At 43.4% G+C, this 17,968-nt stretch overlaps 1 protein-coding gene across 1 annotated transcript in view; it reads left to right on the top strand.

The window, feature by feature from the left end:
• The first annotated feature begins 234 nt into the window (after positions 1 to 234).
• The window catches only part of LOC137519192 (CDC42 small effector protein 2-A), a 154,814-nt gene continuing 137,080 nt past the window's right edge, over positions 235 to 17,968 (top strand). Inside the window, exon 1 of the mRNA XM_068238029.1 lies at positions 235 to 582. The gene's annotated coding sequence lies outside the window, so the exon portion shown is untranslated. The remainder of the gene's footprint in view (positions 583 to 17,968) is intronic.

Below are 17,968 nucleotides of genomic sequence, written 5' to 3'. Positions count from 1 at the left end.
GTGTAAGGATACACTGAATACGGAAAAATATGAGGAAAAAGTCATTTTGGTGAAATGAATGAATGAACTGGGTGGGAAGATTTGCTGTCCCCACACTGTAGTAGTAGAAGTAGCAGGGGGATGCTGGCCTGTGCTGCTGCTGTCACTCTGCCACCACCTGTGGCCGCTCTGTGTAGTGCAGGAGTGAGATGTCAGCCCCAGCCTCTCTGCTTTGTCTCCTCCCAGCTCTGCAGCCGTGATCGCTCACTGACTCACACCGAGAAAGAGAGAGAGGGAGGGGGAGATTTCAAGCCATTCAATTCCCCTTTAGCAGCCATGTTCACTTCCTTTCCTTATTCCTGCCTTCAGATGTGAGATCCAGACGGCGTGATCCTTATCTGAGCCGTGCTGGGAGTGTGGCTGGCTGCGGTGTGAGCTGCTGATAGCCTGGGAAGAGAAGGAGCAGCGCGGGAGGTGAGCCAGCCAGGGGTGGCATTCTGGAGGGAGAGAGCTGCTGCTGGGACTAACCCAGGCAGGGATTCCCCGACACATCCATCCAGCCCAGGGAACACAGTGGCTGCGAGATACAGCGCTGACTGACCGGTGAGTACGCTTCCTCCCATAATGTTTAGGATTAAAGCCTGGCTGAGAATGAATCAGCCGGAGGGGCGGTGGAGCATCACCCACTTCATCAGCACATTACTATGAAGCAAGCGGTACTTGGGTACCCCAGTGCTTGTGTCAGTGGCCCAGAACAGCCCAGCCGACCCATGCAGCTCTGGCATAATTGGCCCCCGGGCTTCATTTCCCGTCTGTGTGTTTCAGTATTTCACAATTGACTTTATAGTTGCGGGGATAAGCCTGTTCATATAAATACACGATTCTCAGACTGTAGTGTGTGGATATTATGGTGGACAGTGCCAGAACTGTGTGTGAATGTTACACTGTATCAGCTGACAGCTCTGATACTGGGTGTCAGTCTGGGTCATCATACTCCCTTCTCCCTGTGCATTCTGATGAAACATGGCTATCAGGCATGTAGGAAATGATCATTCACTTGTGTGGAAAGGCAGTCTGCTGAGATGTGCTTATTTCTGTATCTCCCCATAGTTTTGTGCTTTGAAAGGGTGCTGATTTATTATACGTATTTGACTTAAAATGGTCAGTTTGTGAAAAATTGGTTTGGTGGCATATTCACATGAATAACAAGTTCTTAGAATTTTCTGTGTTTTTTTTGATTGATAGAAATTGTGTGCTGTTTAGTAAAGGGTGCAGATGAAAATTCTTGCTTTACACCTGCTGGATTTCCGTTGTTCTGTTATCAGGCGGTATTGTCTTGTATATCACTATCTCCAGATCTGCCACCTGTACCTTCTCCAGCTGCTGTTGCTGCACACAGCCCCTTTGCAGTCCTGTGTAGGCCTCACTCACATATTTCTAATACACACCAGTGATGGCATGCTATGTAGGTGGTGCTTTTCTCCTAAGGAACATTCATTCACTGTTCTTATAATCTCTCATAAGGTGGGCATACAGTAGTACATTTTTACTCAATCCAGCAAAATTATTGAAATCTCCCTGATATTGATTGATTGCCAGATGCACTGCCTTGGTCACTTGAGAGGGAACTTCCTACTAGACCAGACTACTACTACCTTTAGCCCCAGTGGAGATCAGGGATGGTTAGATGCTGTGAGCGTTTGTGACTGTGGGTTCACCCTGGGGCATCTCTGGGAATTACCTGTTAAACTGTTATGATTAGTTGGTAAACTTGTACCACCCTTTCCAGGGCAGTGTATTTGCACCCACTTACAACCAGAATGTCACACTTAGTATTCATTGAAGAGACTGAAAGCCAAAATAATATTGAAATTGTAAAATTGCTGATCAAGGGGGCCTTAGTTATTAATCCTTTCCCTTTTTTTTTTTTTTTAATTTATTTTATTGTAAGCCTGTGTTTTTATTGATGCAAACGTGTAGTTGACTAAAAGTACTGTATATGTATGCTTACCTTTACTTATAGGATATACAGTAGCATCTCCTTTATAATAAACTGATATAGTAAACTCCGTCCCCAGCTCCCGACCATGCATCTGTATGCATATACAATGAATGACCAATCCTGATAAAGTTGTGATACAGTACACAAATTGGCCACGTTCCTTGGAGTTTACTATCGAGGCATTCTACTGTATTTAGCTGATGTTATAGTCCACTGTCTAGCCAACAATTGTAGCAACCAGATGGGCGTATTTCATTTTCCATAAACTAACAACCATAGAGTAAGATTCAACCATAGAGTAAGATTCTAACCCCCCCCCCCCCCCCCCCAATCATACATTTCCATTTAAGTGGTGCTGGTCTAGTGGATGTAGAGTTCCATCATTTTGAAGTTTCTGGTTGGCTGTGCCACACTGCCATCTTGGAGGGGAGGTGGGACTGAGCTGCCACTCACCATCCCCTCCATTCAGGATGCAGGCAGAGGGCATGGCTGAACTCTGTCATCACCCTCTCATTGATTTCATGAAACTTCAGGTATTTAAAGGACACCTTAAGTGAGAGGAATATGGAGACTGCCATATTTCCTTTTAAACAATGCCTGGTTGTTCTTCTGATCTTTTTGGCTGCAGTAGTGTCTGAATCACACCTGAAGCAAGTGTGCAGCTAATCTTGTAAAATTCTGCTGCAGGCTTGTTCAGGGTCTGGCTAAAAGTAATAGAGGCAGAGGATCAGCAGGATAGCCAGGCAACTGCAGTGTTCTCCCCACAAATTTTTTTACAGCTGGGTGGTATGAAAAAGTAGCCGGGTGGGGCGACATGAAAGAATACAGGGAAGTTACCAACGCTTACAGCATTGGAGGAGGAGGGCTGATGACAGCCGGGTGCTCACCAAAACTATCCAGGTGGAGCACCCAGCTAAAAGAGCCTGGGGAGAACACTGAACTGGTATTGCTTACAAGAAAATATATATGGCAGCCTCCATATCCCTCTTGCTTCAGTTGACCTTTTAAGTGCTTTCTTATGTTTTTTTTCTATTTTTAGGAAGGGGAAGGAAGGGCATCACGTTAAATTGACCATGGAGCAGGTCACTATCTCCCTTTATGACAGTAAAACCTTTCAGACATTTGTTACCTAAAATAGTTTGTTGTTGATCGTTTGTAGAGTCAGTTTTGGAGCTATTGCTATACAGTCACACTGACTGGCTCCCAGCCCAGCAGCTTATTCTGCTCCATGGAGAAGAGAGGGAACACACCAGTGTCCCCTCCCTCTCCGCATGTGCACACACACACACACACACACACACACACACACACACACACACACACACACACACACACACACACACACACACACACACACACACACACACACACACACACACACACACACACACACACACACACACACACACACGTAGTTTGAGCCCGCTGTCACGCTGATCTAACTAGGTAGTCTGTTACCATGATGCCGATGGAGATGTGGCTAAGGCAGCGGAGGGGGGGGGGGGGGACCAGAAGGGGAGGCGGACAGCAGAGCAGTGGTGTGGTAGCATGGGGGCAGGCATGGTGCCCATGGTGCGGTAGCACCCCTCTACTGCACGTGCGCCCCTGGAAGTTGGCGCCCTGAGCGGCAAAGGCCGGCTATGGCACCATCGTGCAGTTACTTGAACAAATGAGGTTGGGCAAGGTAACCCTTCATGTCGGATCAGAATCAGAATCACTTTATTCGCCAAGTGCGACAGGCGCCGCACCCAGGATTGTTTGTGGACACAAGGCATATTGTGAAGTGCAAACAGTGCAAATAACATTACACACAGTACAATTTAAAAAGAAACATTTCACATAGCAAAAGACACATAAAGCGGTTGTCGCTGTATTAAGCCGAGATGGACATGAGTGCCCGCCCATGGGCGCGCGTTCGTCCTCTAAGTGCCCCGAGGTGCAGAAGGGGATTAGGAGATGGCATTGGGGATAGAGTCTGAGTTTAGGAGAGTGATCGCTTGAGGGAAGAATGTGTTCCTACGCCTGGTGGTCTTGGTGTAGATGGACCTGAAGCGACGTCCCGAGCGAAGGGGACTGAAGAAGTGATTGCCCGGGTGGGAGGGATCGAGTGTGATTCTATTTGCCCTGGACCTCATTCTGGATGTGTGGAGAAGGTCCAGGGGTGGCAGGGGCGACCCAATGATCTTCTCAGCCACGTTGATGACTCTCTGGAGTTTGAGCCTGTCCTTCGCATTTGCACCCGCGTACCAGACAATGATGGAGGAGCAAAGGACAGATTCGATGGTCGCCGTATAAAAACTGGTCAGTAGCTCCCTGGGCATGCCAAACTTCTTTAGTTGCCTCAGGAAGAACAGTCTCTGCTGGGCCTTTTTTTGGGTGGTAGAGGTGTTTACGTCCCATCTCAAGTTCTCCGTGATGGTGGTACCTAGGAACCGCGCGCTGTGTACCCACAGAGGTGAATGCCTACAATGCTACATGATATCTGTACACACCTTAGATTTCCAAGTGAAAAGATTAGGAACAATTGCTGATCAAGGAAAATATAAAACCACAACCCCTCCTAGCCCTATTATGCCGCTGCTTGTCCCTTGGCACATTCCATCCACCCTGTCCTCTGGTAACATCATTGCCTGGCCTCTGCACCAGTACTGATGCCAAGTACATGTCATGAGGCGAGAGGGGAAGGATGTTGTATATGAATTCTGTAGTGACTCTGTGACTCAGTAGAACCTAGTATGTGACAGAAGCCAGTGCTGTTGAGATAGTTGTGTACTTTACAGATGTAGTGCCAGATAGTGAAGTAGTGAACCACCACAGGGTTACTGTTTCAATAACATTTTTGTGTGGACAGGGGTTTATGAGGGAGGATGCCAGTCATAATAAAATAACAGGAGTTTAATTAGCATTTCAATTACTTCCAAGTAAAAATACAAACATGTCATATTAGCATTTTAGTACATCATGGAAGCTTGTTTATAGAGCGTGCAAGGCTAGTATTTGGTGCATCACCTCCAGCCTGCAGTTGTGCTGCCTGTATAGGTAGCAGTTAGTGTTTAAGTGTAGAATAGGTGGTAGGCGTAAAGTATAATAAATTATGATGATTAATAGGCATTGTTGTAGGTGTAGAATTATTTCACTGCAATTTTAGAATTGAGGTTAATTGATTTCATTGTTAGAATATGTTACAAAACCCTTATAATTAAGACTAAAATATTTTTTTTTCTCAATCTAGAAGTGATATCTCAAGCAGAACTCCATACGGGGTATAATAATATACATACACCTAACCATCACCTCTCACGCTAGTCCAAAAAATACCGAAATAAAGAAAAATGTGGTTATGTGCTTTCTGCAAAGCTTAAAGCTACTTTCACACCAAGACGTTGCGTTTTAGGGGACGTTAAGGTTGCATAACGCGCCCCTAATGTAGCCGCTCCAGGATAGTGATGGGAAGTCCGGATCTTTTTAAGGAATTGGATCATTCGAATCGGATCATTGAAAAGATCTGGATCTTTGAACCGAATCATTTGAATCATTTTACTAGGGAAGCAGGCTGGGTGAAATGACTAGCAGGACAGGACTTTCCCTGCACTGTACATTCTGTATGTTCCTGTTTCTTCCAGACATCCACTGTGAACCAAATCTTTCATTGTGATAATCCGGATGATTCGACTGACAAAAAAGATCCGGATCAAATGAACGATTCGTTCATGATCCAGACAACACTACAAGTCCCACCACGAGTCACCACAGTGCAGTGAATATTAATTAGCCATGTGGCTAAACTAAGCATGTGCAAACAATCTAACGCAGCTCTATAGGGGTATGATGTACAGCATGCTGCACTTTCATTTAACGTGCAGCGTTATACCCTAATGCAAAGTGTGCACTGTGAACAGCACATTGATTTTACAGTGCTGTGAGTTAGGCTGCGTTACTGGCTGCTGTAACGTCTGACTTTAACGTCCCACTGTGAAACCGGCCTAAAATAGTGGTCATGTACATGGCCAGGTTTATAATTTTAGCACCCCTAGGCCAATTTTCTTGTTGTTACCTTTTCATGAGCAGTAGTGGCCCGCCTCCATTCCATGTGCAGCCCCTTTTCCATGTGTAACATCCATGTGCAGCTGCCTCTTTCTTTCTTTCTTTCTTTCTTTCTTTCTTTCTTTCTTTCTTTCTTTCTTTCTTTCTTTCTTTCTTTCTTTCTTTCTTTCTTTCTTTCTTTCTTTCTTTCTTTCTTTCATTTATAGCTCTCGAGCAGCAGCATACCTTTTTCCTTCTTTTGCTTTCCATTTGCTGCTTCCCTTTTCCATCTGCAGCCTCCTCCTCCATATGCAGCGACCCTTCTTCAATTTCCAGCCGCCCCTTTTCCATGTGCAGCCGCCCAAGGCCCCGGCCTTTGTGGCTTTTTTGCCAGATAGCCAGGCAAAATGTATTGGAAAGAAGACTCCACTCCAATGACTAAATGTCCAATCTTCATTAGCCACACTATGGACAGAAATAGATCCAAAGCTCACGCGCAGGTTTAGCTCCTTAATCAGAGCTATGATAAAGGAGCTGTACCTGCTCCGGCACACGTGAGCTTTGGATGTATTGCTGTCCATAATGTGGATAAAAGACCGTACCGACTAACACGATTTTACCGACGACCAGCGATTTTGATAATTTTAATTGTGACGAGCGATCTTTTAGCAATCTCATGACATAGGTACAGGCGCGCAATTACACAAACAAGGTTTGGTGATGTGCAGCCACAATGACAGTCATGGCGGAGCAGATCTTTCAGACCCCTGATGACTCCCACACAAAGTACCGCGATCACTTGAACTCTTAATCGCATCCCTCATGCTTTGTCGCGTGTACTTTCCGGCAGGATTGGGGACTGCTCGTCCTTGGGGATCGATCTTCCTGCGTATTCACCTTAACCTTCCTGGCGGTAACCCCGAACGTAGTTCGTGGTAAGCCGCGCAGGAGGTTTTCTCCGGCCCTGCTGGGCCGATTTTCTTAATTTTTTTTTGCTGGACGCAGCTAGCACTTTGCTAGCTGCGCCAGCACACTGATCGCCGCCGGCCTGCGCCCGATCGCCACTATCCGTTGTGGCGCGCGCCCCCCCCCCAGACCCCGTGCGCTGCCTGGCCAATCAGTGCCAGGCAGCGCCGAGGGGTGGATCGGGACTCCCAATGACGTCACGACGTCGCTGATGTCATCCCGCCCCGTCGCCATGGCGACGGGGGAAGCCCTCCAGGAAATCCCGTTCTTTGAACGGGATTTCCTGATCGGAGATCGCCGAAGGCTATCATGTAGCGAGCCCTGGGCTCGCTACATGATTTAAAAAAAAAAAAAACTGCCGCGCTGCTTCCTGGCGGAATTTTTCATACCGCCAGGAGGGTTAAAGGACAGCGAGAGAGGTATGTGGAGGCAGGGCTGTGGAGTCGGAGTTGTAGTCGGAGTCGAGGAGTTAGAGCAATTTTGGGTACCCGGAGTCAGTGATTTTATGAACTGAGGAGTCGGATGATTTTTGTGCAAAATCCACAGCCCTGGTAAGTATTAGACTAAGCCATTTTAGGAGTTGGAGTCGGTTTCATAAACTGAGGAGGCGAAGTCTGAGTTGGAAGATTTTTGTACCGACTCCACAGCCCTGTGTGGAGGCTGCCATTTTTGCCATTCTTTTTAAGCAATACCAGTTGCCTGGCTATCCTGCTGATCGCCTCTGCCTCTAATACATAAAGCCATAGACCCTGAACAAGCCTGCAGCAGATCAGGTGTTTCTGGCATTATTGTTAGATCTGACAAGATTAGCTGCATGCTTGTTCTTGGTGTTATTCAGATACAACTGCAGCCAAATAGATCAGCAGGGCAACTGGTATTGTTTAAAAGGAAAGAAATATGGCAGCCTCCATATTCTTTTCTCTTCAGTCATCCTTTAATAAGATTGGACATTTTATTTTAGCCATTGTAGTGGAGCCTTCTTAACAGTACTGTTTGTTATATTTTTGTTTACAGAATTCGTCAATAAAATATGGCAAAAGTCATTATTTGTTTGGCCAGAGCGTTTTTGTTTTTTTTAATAAATGTTTAGGTGCATTGTGGGGATTTATGCAGGTTGCGCCATTATAAATGGTCATGAGAGCATGGTTTGTCGCCAGATGTGTGGAGAAGCTGAAGGCAACACCCAGCATAATGTGATGGAGAGACGGAAGCTCTAATGCTACAACTATCTTGTCGCTTCACAAACCAAACTCACTCACTCAAACTTAATATAACAACGTGTGGTTCAATGTACATTTTTCTGCTTTGTGAATTTGAAAAGTGACATTTTTTAATGCGTACATTCTGTATTTTCTGATCCTTCCCCCCCGATATATTATAAACACTTTTTTAACATTTTCATATGCCGTAATGGATCATTTTGGGTCCACTTTTCAAGTACAGGTATTCTCCAAAGTCTGCCAGCAGCTTGTTACTGATTGGGCATGCTGGAAAAACCCTGCCTGAATGTGATTATGTATTGCCACAGGCACTGGTAGCTCGCTCTGCTTGTCCTCTCTTTTCCCTTCTCTGCAAAACAGAATGTGCCGACAAGCAGGGACCTAAACAGCATGTTTTGTATGGAATGATACAGAATGATCGCTTTGGACGGCCATTATTGCAGTGGCAGACTCATTTTATCTCCAGAAAGATTGAATGTATTTGGCTGTATTTATGCCTCACAACACCTGATACGGTTTGGTATTGTATAGGGTGTGTCCTGCTTGCAGCTCATTCCTGAGTGCAGGCCTCACACTTCTCCTTATGGAGCAGCAGCAGCATGTATAGTGATATGGAACTGCACTGACTGTACACAGGTTACAGCGCAGGAAAACAGCATGACAGATGTAGAGTAGCTTCTGTTTGCAAAAGCTTAGCCGCTAACAGGAAACAAGGGTGTGATAGAGAATGCTTTCAGTGACAGGCACACCAAATCTCAATTTTTTGCTTTCTTTCATGCAGTTCTTTATCCAGCACTTTATGTTTACCATGGATCTGTTTCTATAGGATTAAACAAACTGAACGTAGAAGTGCACATTAATTCTTTACATTTGGTTGCATTTCTTGCTTTACATGTATTTTGTGTTTAAACTGACAGCAGGTCCCAGTGCATTTTCCTGCAATTGATCCTGTGCAGTAGCAGCTTGCCACAAATGACTGTGGTTCTATGATTACACTTATCTATTGATCTGATAGGCGTATGTAGTTAATCATACAAACAGCCTTTGTTTATTTACTACATGTGTGTAAATAATATACTATGCTCATTATACCAGCAGTTGTACATGTAGGACACGTGCACATTTACAGATACTTGCTCACATGTAATATGGAAGTTGCACAACTAGAAATCCCCCACGTGTCTTGAGCCTTGGTCATTGGCTATCAGAGAGATTGGTAATTAAGGTAACCACGGTTCTCATACTGTATAGCCTAACGCAGAACGCCAGGCATGTAGATAACAATCACTTCTAGGGAGAAAAGTAGACAATTCCCTCCTTGATCCTTATACTCGTAGAAAGGTATTTTCTCCATCACCTCAACTTTGAGGTCATTGGCAAATGTAATTTGTATTGTCAGAGCTGTTTGCTCTGCTACCTCTGTTCCATTGAGTTTGGGAAAAACTAAGAATTCTGGATTTGTTAGTCTAGACTTCTCCCAGCCCCCCCCCCCCCCCCTTTTTTTTCCCCTATCGTGTCTATCATACGAAGGGCAGGGTGTGGTCACCACGATGGAAGATTTGGCTGTAAGATCTTCACTGCTTTCATAAAGATGAGAAAATAGAGAACAGGAAGACTGTTGACCAACAAGAGGGGAGTATTTTTTTTTATTTTTTATTTTTATTTTTTTTTGCTGTACAAAAATTGCATATTACCATGAGCAATGAAGGCAATAAATTCACCGCCTATCACTTGCTCCCGTTCACTGGCTGGACACTTGTTAGCGCTTGATATGGGTGGTGGACCAGCACCCCCCTCCTGAACACAGATCTGAACACAGCAGTTGCCGTCCTTAGATGCAACATGAGGTTTGTTTGTTTTTGCTGCTGGGTTATGCCACCGTGTGTCACGCATGGCATGTACGACGGTGTTTGCAAACACTGCCATTAGGCTGCATGCGATTGCTGTTGAATGTCACTTATGGCTGGCGGCCTGGAGCCTGAATTGCCTGACAAACAGTTCAGCCGCCCATGGGAAAGAGGCCTCACTATGGTATAGCCCTGAATCAATATTTTTCTGCCATAACTAGGTAGTTTTTTTTGTTTCAGACACAAATCAAAATGTATTATATTGCTGTGGACATTTAATCAATTAAGAGTTATGCTGCTCATTTTATTTGCTAACAAACACTGTTTTTCAAGTGTGTACTTCCCATAACATCATAAAATGCCAGAAATATTACTGCATCATGGGGTGCCAGAAAGCTTACTTCTAATTTGTCTGTAGTGCTCTTAATTTGAGTCCATGTGTGTCTATGCATGGAGTAAGAGGGGGTGTACAGCTGTTTGCAGTTCAGCCATATACGATTGTAGGCTCACAGATCCCAGAAGAAACTAGAAACAAGAAGCAGCCTTACTATCACTGTATACAGCATGTACCATTTTGAACTATGCTTTGACACTTTTGTTAGTTCTGTTTGGGATCTCTGTCATGGTAATATCATTCGCATAAAATGACTGTGCAGAATGATGGCCGCTGATTGATTTAGTGCTTGTTATTAAAAACCCAATTAAATCTCCTAGGATTTATGCACTTTGGCACCAGTGTGTATAATCAGTTGCACTGGCTGCCATGTAGTTTGAGTATGTTTATAACTTTGGAAGTGCAGAATAGGAGGTCATTACTACCAAATATGCAGTTTTAATCAGGCATTGGCATGCACAAGGGATCTGTGTGTGTGTATGTTGACCTCTGTTCACTGCAGAGTGAGCAGAACACATTTATTGTCTGCTTATGTGAATGGTCCTGTGTTTTTGTTTTGCACCAGTTGGTAATTCTATGGTTTTGATTTTCTTGTTTATCATGTTTTCTTAATCTTGTTTAATCTATAAATGAATTTTGTTTATTCCTGTGGCTTTGCCTCTTTGCCTGATTGGGTCTGTGACATAAAACCTTGCTTTACACACAGGTGTTGCCATCTGTAGCCTCACTGAGGATGACTAGTGGTGAGACATCCGCTGCCTCTACTCTACAAGAAACTACCACAGACTTCTCTCTGAATGTGAATGATCAGCATTGTGCAAAAACATTTCCCCAAGCATTTCAAAAACTGGCTATATAAGACGTACTTGTCGTCCCTTAGTGAGTCTACATGGTTCCATTCTTGCCAAGATGTTGCAATGCTAGATCAGCTGACCACTAATGTAGTTCTGAAAGCTGCAGGGAGGAGACACCTGCACATCCTTCCCCACGCCCGCTTCTCCATAGGGCACAATGATCTGCTAGACCAGGCATGGGCAAACTCGGCCCTCCAGCTGTTACGGGACTACAAGTCCCACAATGCATTTGCCTTTATAAGTCATGACTGTGGCTGTCAGACTCCTGCAATGCATTGTGGGACTTGTAGTTCCTTAACAGCTGGAGGGCGAAGTTTGCCCATGCCTGTGCTAGACAGAAAGCCGCAAAGCTCATCTGTAGTCCTGTCACCTGGAACAAAATCATTTCTTGTGACCTTTTTTTGAAGTCTGTAAATACTTTTTTTTTAATTCACTTCCAATGCACGTTCAATGACATATTATTTAGAAGACACCATTAAACATTGGTTTCTGACCAAAATGATAGCGTTATTATTTTGGCTAGCTTTTTGGCACATATGACAGTCTTTCATGTTCAGGTGAACTGCATGTACTGTTCTATGGCAAGGTGTGTGTGGGGGAGGGGAGTTGGAGGCAGAAATACAGTAATACTACACAATTGGGTATAAATAAACTGTAGTATGCGTGATTGTCACAGTCTTTAGATGATTAAAGTTGTTGCCATTATTGCTTTCATTTACTAAAATATAAATTCTTAATAAACTATTTACTATATTTTTGGTGGTTTTAACACTACTTTTAGAATAAGCACCGTGCCAATATTTCCCTTTCTATATGTGACTTAAAGAATGTCTTCCTTTGCTTTTAAGCTATTATGCAGACAATCTGAGCATTTCCTGTGCCTGGCAGTGCCTGACAACCTGAACTTGTAGCACTGATCAAAGAAGTGTTGTATCTTGGTGGAAAATTTCTGTCACTCGGTAGCCACAAACCAAGATGTTGTTGTTGTAAGAAAGCTCTGCTGTGTTGTAGGGGGAGGGCAGGCAGCAGTAAGGAGATATTACCAATAGGAAGTGCCCAGACCTGGCTGTTAAAAGACCTTTAAAAAATTGTATTCTGAAATGAAATAACAAATTAATATATATTGTACATTATTAGTTTATGCATTGCAGAAGGAACAGATTAATAGGGTGGGTGGTCTCTGTCATCACTAGTGTGATTGGGCAGGTGGGCGTGCAATGGGTGGCAAATTGATAGTTACTCCTCAATCAGAAATCGTCTCAGGCTTCTATTTACCTATACTATGGCCTCAATTCACTAAGATCATGCTGGAGATAAGGCAAGAGAAAACTTTCCATGACACAGTGAGTGAGTTATCTTATCTCTTCATTTCTTAAGTTACCTCCTCTGTAGTTATTTTCACACGCAGTTAATTAACAGCCTGTCTTTAACTTTAGAATTCTGGAGTTATTTTAAGGATTGAAGAGCTAACTTAAAAGGACACTTAAGTCAAACAAAAAAAATGAGTTTTACTCACCTAGGGCTTCCAATAGCCCCCTGAAGCTCTCCGCTGCCCTCGCCGTCTCCCTCCGATCCTCCTGGCCCCGCCGGCAGCCACTTCCTGTTTCGGTGACAGGAGCTGACAGGCTGGGGACGCGAGTGATTCTTCGCGTTCCCAGACACATTAGCACCCTCTATGCTGCTATATGGTATATGATATATGCTATAGCAGCATAGATGGGGCTATTGTGGCCAGGAACGCGAAGAATCACTCGCGTCCCCAGCCTGTCAGCTCCTGTCACCGAAACAGGAAGTGGCTGCCGGCGGGGCCAGGAGGATCGGAGAGAGACGGCGAGGGCACCGGATAGCTGCAGGGGGCTATTGGAAGCCCCAGGTGAGTAAAACTCTTTTTTTTTTTTTTGACTTAAGTGTCCCTTTAAAGACAGAAGAGTTAACTTTTTTTGCCTGAGGTAAAATGTTTCCTGAATACTACATGCCTCATCACCATGGTGACCACTCTAGAAACGTTATTAAAGACAGGAGATAAGCTTAGTGAATTGAGGCCTATGTATGGCTAACTTACTTGTGCCTTACCAGAAATACAACAGCTTATCATTTTTAAAGAGGAACTTTAACCCAGGATTGAACGTAATCTGAATGAGTAGCCAATACCCCTTTCCCACAAGAAATCTTTACCTTTTCCCAAATAGATCAGCAGGGACATACTGTATGTTTGACTGGTATTGTGATGAAATCCCTCCCACAGAGTGATGACATGGGCCTGACCGTTTCTGTCTGTGAACCTTGTTGCATTATGGGAAATAGCAGCTGTTTCCAACTGCCAAGCATGCAGTATCTTCCTCTGCACATAGAACTCTCAGTGAACTGACATTCCGCAGAGCTGTACCTGACAGGACTAAAGATGTCACCACCTCTGATAAATTTAAGAATGTAAAGCTGTGAGGAAAGATTTTTACAAGGGGGCAAACGCTGACTAAATGTAAAAATGAATACTGTAAAAAAAAAAAAAAAAAAAAAAAAAAAAAAAAAAAAAAAGCAATTAATTTTTTTTCACCGCAATAAAGGTCCTCTTTAAATGTTCCACGAGAACTCATAAATGTTGTCCAATACCAGTATGCCAGTTTTGCTTTTCTGTTTAACCCTGTCTACTGCTTGTGTAGTTTCTAAATGCAGCAGGCTAAAGAAATGTACCCATTGTCTAAATATACTGTATATTTGAGCTTGATCAACTTGATATGACCATATGTACTGTATCACATCTGCAGTATGATCTGCAAGACCTGTTGGAAACTGTCAGTATGGGATTTACTGGAATTTCAGTAGTACTGTTTTATGGCGTTAGGTCAGTTTTATTAAAACGTTTGTTTGGCAGTGTTTACAGACAGAAGTTTAAGATATCCTCTGGGTTTTCTATTATTAAATTCTACCATTTTGTGCCTGGGGGTATTTGCATTTAGAGGCCTGTGTTGGTCTACTTATCCAGAGCAGCAGCCTATGATGACCCACCACTGACCTGCCACCTGCGGTATCTGTGGGCCTTTTCCCCAATTTGATGTCCTAGTGCAGGTGGGGCACGCTATCTGAATTTTACCTTTTATTTGCTGCAGTTGCCTTTTGCAATCCAAGGGGCTTCACCGACTGAAGAATTATAGAGGGTTACTGTACACAGAATTCAGATTCTCAACTGAGACGGCCCTGAACCATCTAGCACATGTTCACAGCTTAATATTTGAGGTTTAGATTGACCTGCTGTATATTCTGGCGTATAAGACTACTTCTTAACCCTTGAAAATCTTCTTAAAAAAAAAAAAGTCAGAGGTCGTCTTATACACTGGGTGTCTATGATGCTGCGTGATACACTATGCTGATACGCGATGCACATATGGGACATGATGATTAATTACTAGGTTACTAGGTGCTGGAGATTCGGCGGTTGCTGCATATGCTCGGGGGGAGGGGAGGTCTGGTACGCACAGGATATGGAAGAAAGAGATCACACGCCTCTTCCACCTGTCTGGCCCACCCTATCCTGTTACCGCCTCTCAGATCTCGCTGCTGAGGACTGTTGTGAAGTGATGCAGGTGAAATCTGAGAGATGGAGGAGGTAAATAGGATACAAGGGTGGACCAGAAGGGTGAAAGAGGCGTGTTTTATGGGCACAGCGCAATCTATTCTTCCATACCGCTCTAATAAACCAGGAGAGTTGACCAATCCAACCAGTCAATCACCTGTATACTGTTATATACTGAGTACCACATTCAGTGCAGCACCAGTATCTGTTCATACATAGCACCAGTATGGGGGGTTAATCTTTTGCAATTGCATCCGGGCTGACATTACATATTCATATTTTTGTATTAATAAATTGATCTTTTTGCACCAATACATATTCTTTTTTGCAAAGTTATTGGTCAGATCACTTTGTGCTCCAACCCTTTTATGATATAGCACCAGTATATGAATTTTTTTAATTTTTCTTTTATTTGGTGTGCGTTGGAAGAGGGTTAGTCTTATACGGAGAGTATATCCCAAACTTTATATTTGAACTGGAAAAGTTGGGGGGTCGTCTTATACGCTGCAATATACGGTATTACACCACTCATAGGCATTAAAACATGTACATCATGTTGTTGTTTACCTGGTTAAACCATGCCTCTCTGACTGTAGCCATCTGTATATGACATGCAGTGGCATGCTAGTATTCTGGGCTCTGAAGCAGAACCTATGAATGTTAACAATGTATCCAAATTAAATACCTATTTTGTATCTGCAAAGTGTCTTTTCCAAATGACACTTTGTGTCTGTTTGGCGTTGCGACTTGGCATAGATTAAAAAGGAAATTCTATTTATAAAAGTACCAAGAAGCTGCTTCACACTTGAAGGTGCCACAGTCTATTAATTTCACATGCGCAGTACTGATCTTGTTCAGAGCTGTTTTTCTAGTTCATAGTGTAGACAGCTCCTTTATGCATTTTGTACACTATGCTATTTTTATTTTCCTTTTGAAATTTGATTAGGCCTTTTTAAAAAAAAAAAAAAAAAAAAAAAAAAATTGTAGTTAATTGGGGCGTTTGTATGAACAATCTGAAATGATCGTTTGGGACCACTAATGGACAACAATCTCCTAACCAATCTGATCAGATTAATGAAATCGATCTGATTTTTTTTTTTTTTTTTGGGGATTGGTTAGATTTTTGTTCATTAGTGGTCCCAAATGATCATTTCCTATGATCTATCAGCAAATTGTATTGTTAGTGCCAACTTTTAGGCCTCTTTTCCATCTTGACGCTGCAGGCAAGGCAGGTGGCCACTGCGTTGCTCTGCGATTGTTCCGGACACAATTGCAATTCCATTCATCATAAAACACGCTGATATGCGTGCAACCATGCATTCCTATTCCGCAATGAATTGCAGCGCCTGGATGGAAACAGTGCAATCTATGCACTTTTTGATGACACTGCGATCAGTGTTGCCAGGGCAGTTTCTAGGCTTCATTGCACCCAGGGCGAGGGTGAAAAAAATTGCACCCCCTTCCCTCCCACCCCATGGACTTGTTAACCCTTACTCTTTAGGGACAGTCACACAGCCACAGGTCACAAGTAGGTCTGCCTACTTACTAGTGACCAGCCGCTCATCCAGGAGGAAGCAGGGACCAGGAAAACACAGAGAGAGCCCGGAAAGCCGACTCCACCATGGGCGCCGCGCACTGACAGCCTGAAGTACCGCTACAGGACATCAGGTGTCATCACGCGGTGGTGATGTGATGATGACTTGACGCAGACAGCCGTAGGACGCCCTGGAGGAGTCAAGGAAGGTGATTGCGCTGGTGTTCTTCTTTCTTCTTCCATTTGGCTGTCACCCGCTCCCTAGCGGTTATGTCCTTCTGCCTGTGCCCCCCTTCTTCTACTTGCCGGTCTGCACCCAGGGCGGTCGCCCTGCCCTGCCCAAGAAACTGCCCTGAGTGTTGCGTTTCCAAAATGAGCCTAGAATTGCGTGGATGGAAGGGAGGCCTCACTGAGCAGTACCAAGCCAACAGTGGAAGCTGTTCAATCTATTTACAATAAGATTAATGCTGAGCGTTGAAATTTGAATGGTAATTCCCTCAATAAATTCCAATAATTGAGTATTTGGTCTCTTGCTGATTCGGGCTGCTATTGCATAGTGTATGTCCACATTAGAATGATGATTGCCCTCCGTGATGTCTTACATGCTAATAATCATGCCTGTTGAATATGGCTAGCTGGCAGCTTCATAATTGCCGTTGTCTTAAAAAGCAAACACAAGTCTGTTGTATTGTCATAGGGTGTGACTGCTGATGTGGGGTTTTCTGAGCATGTGGAATTACAGTAACACTATATATGTGTCCAGAGTTGAGGAATGTGTGCTTGATACCACATGCACACCTGTGGGCCAGCAGTCAAAGTAGAATGTGCTTTATGTATAAAAAGTGTTGGCCATATGTGTAGCCAAATTGTTAGAATTCATTTAATTTAAAGTGGCCCCATTCACTGACATTAACTTTAAATGGTTACTAAACCTAAGTACAGCAATCAAAAATTATCTTTTTTTTTTTTATTTTAAAGGAAACTTGCTGAAATCCAAAGTAGAAATCTAGCGGTTTTCCCCCTGCAAGCGTTATAAAAAACGCTCCAGAACCGTTCTAGTGTGCACCAGCCCTAAGTGGACCTGAACTCCTGCACAGGACAGAAGGAAAGCATATAGAAATGCACTCTGTATGTATTTAGAGAGTGGTAAACACAGGATGTTAATATGTCTTCTTCCATGAAAGCAGGAAGTAGATACATTGCAGATTTATTGCAGGATTTTTATTAGCTGTAACAAAAAAAACAACCAATCTCTTTCAAGCCTATATCTTTTTTTTTTTTTTTTTTCTCTTCAAATGGCTTTAATATTCTAAACTGTACTAACAGCATGGAATTAAATAAGGATATATTTGGTTGTTATGAGTGTTATCATATAAAGCTGTAGCCAGTGGATGTATTTTTGGTCAAAAATAAAACTTTATTATACAAAGAAAAAACAATGCACATTAAGCATAACAGACACATACTCATTGGTTAAAAGTATAGGGAGGCAAACATTCATTTTTTTTCTTTTTCTACAGGAAGGTAAGTACTGGTAGTATCTCTGCTGGTTCACCAGTAAGTATACAGTATCTTTTG

This window comes from Hyperolius riggenbachi, chromosome 1 (genome assembly GCF_040937935.1).
Source record: "Hyperolius riggenbachi isolate aHypRig1 chromosome 1, aHypRig1.pri, whole genome shotgun sequence".
In the NCBI taxonomy this organism is placed as follows: Eukaryota; Metazoa; Chordata; class Amphibia; order Anura; family Hyperoliidae; genus Hyperolius; species Hyperolius riggenbachi.
Note: the sequence above shows the minus strand (reverse complement) of the source record. Positions and strands in the feature narration are given on the sequence as shown.